The sequence below is a fragment of the Pteropus alecto genome, unplaced genomic scaffold (genome assembly GCF_000325575.1).
Source record: "Pteropus alecto unplaced genomic scaffold, ASM32557v1 scaffold13, whole genome shotgun sequence".
Classification (NCBI taxonomy): domain Eukaryota; kingdom Metazoa; phylum Chordata; class Mammalia; order Chiroptera; family Pteropodidae; genus Pteropus; species Pteropus alecto.
The window spans coordinates 1,549,227-1,551,556 of record NW_006434373.1 but is presented as its reverse complement, the minus strand read 5'-3'; positions in this window follow the sequence as shown (position 1 = coordinate 1,551,556).

Below are 2,330 nucleotides of genomic sequence, written 5' to 3'. Positions count from 1 at the left end.
TAGAGTGCAGGGTGTTTATAAAATAAATTGCCCCATTGATATGGAAAATAATGTGCCAAGCCTGATTCATACAAAGCATTTTCAGGGGGTCTTAGGCTATTTAGTTTAGACTCTAAATTGAAAAGCAAAGGAAAGAAATCTTTCAATTGCTAAGTGGATAATATAGTTTATAATTTGTAAACTATTTCCTTTATTTCAGTCTTGCTGACTTTCCATAACACACTGGATCTAACTGCACACCCATTGCCTCCTAAATTATCAGAGGAAAAACTGGTCTATAGCATTCTTAAACAATGTTCTTGTTCTTTTTTTGTTCATTCACAATGTAACTGATATTTGGAGGTAGCGCATGAAACAAATCAAAAGATTTAACAAACTCAATTGGTGAAATAAGAAGGTAGTTGAAAACCAAGTTTATAACCTAGATATTTAGTGAAAAGTAAATATGAAATGACATTTCCTTTTTAATATAATTATATATTATTCGATGAGTTCACTATTAAATGCTGAATGGCCTGAAATGAAAGCAGTTTAATCTGCAGAGACCAATTTGCTGTTGCACTGCATACTGTAGCAACCTTGCAATAAAAAGAAAGCTACAGTAATAATCATAGTAATTGAGAGGGAAAAAAGCATTATTTCTGTACCTTGGACAGGCTATTGGGTCAGGAAATTCACTACCTCAGAATTTTTTTTTTAAAGGAAGGGGGAAGAAGAGGCTTCATGTATTCACTGCGCAACATACTTAAACATCCATATTACTACTCTTTGATCATCATCATAATTATTTATTTCTATTACAAGAAAGTCATCAGCTTTTCTTAGGCTTCGCTTTACCCACCAACAATTTCCTAAGCACCTCCCTCTCCTGTGAGCACGGTGACACCCTCCTCCCCCCACCCCCATTATTCTATGAGGACGCAAGAGGGGTGCGTGGTCTCAACGGATTTCCTGCAAAAAGTCTTTGGGCCACTTTCATACCATTCGGATGGCAAAGGTAGTCTGAGCACAATAGTGTTTGCAGTTGAGTTTGGAAATCTCTTGTACGTCGCCGAATCGAAGACACTTTGAGGTTTAAGAACTATAAAGGCTGGTGGATGCTTGAGTCACTCCAGGAACCAGGCCTTTCGTTTGCTTAATGCAGGAAAACAGCATCTGTATCTCATTCCCTAGGCCCCACTTTTCCGATTCGGTTTCGGGGGGCGGGGGGCGGGGGGACTCTCGCTTCGTTCACGCAGTTTTCGCAGTTCTTGGGCGAACAGCTTGTGGAAGTTGAGCTCCAGAAGAGCGTGGGCCACAGCATTCTTGCGCGATTCGAAACTTTTTCAACTGCTGTTGAGTAACTGGATTCCAGATGGATCTTGTTTTCTACCTTCCTAGAAATTCTTTTTGGGGAGGAAGAAGCCAAATATAGAAGAATGTGTGGCTATAACACTTGGGCTCATTAAAAAACGCCCCTCCACCCCCAGCCCCCCCCAAAAAAGTTCAGGGTTAATGTTAAAAGAAGCTATAGAACCAAGCCCGATACAAACGCTACCCCGTTAGGGGAATTACTGGGGCCTGGGCTGTGAAGGCCTTGCCTACGAAAGGGGGCACTGGAGAACTTCGGCACATGCGGCGGTGAAGCTCGCAACCCTAGGAGGGCGAGGTGACTGAGCCGCCCAAACTTCGCAGATCTGGGTGGGTGGGGGCTTTTGAGTTGTGTACCAGCGACAGTCTTTCCTGCTCCCGAGGTCACACCCTCCTTTCCGGCCCTCCGGCCCAGCTGAGGGCGAGGTTCCAGCCTAGGTCCCCAACTTTCCCCTTCCCAGGAGGCGCAGAGTTGGCGGGCAGGGGACTTAGGAGGAGCTGGATTTCCGTTGCGCTCAGTTAAACCTAGCTGGGGGGAGGGGTAGTCCTTACCCCCTTCCCCGTCCCCGAATGATTCTTCGTCTTGCTTTTAAATCCACTCGTTAATCGTTCGGAGCGCGCGGGCGGGGAGAGCTCAGGGTGAGCTCCGGGTTCGCCGCCGCCGCGCGCTCAGGAAGCAGCGTGGCTATGCCCCCCTCCTGGGCCTCCTTTCCTCCCCTCCTTCCTGCCCCTGTTCCCCTCTCTTTCCTCCCCTCCTCCCCGCTCCGCCGCCCGCGCCCAGTGTATGTACTCCCTCCCCACGTCACTCGCCAGCGCGCCATGCAAATCACCGCCGCCGCCAGCTCTCATTGGCCGCGGCGCGCTCATTTAATGGCAGCCCGGGCCCGGCGTATGGCTGCTGGGCCCCGCGCGGTGCCGGCCCCGTGTGCGCCTCCGCTCCCAGCCCACGGCCCCGGGCAGGCAGCGGGCAGCCGGTACCG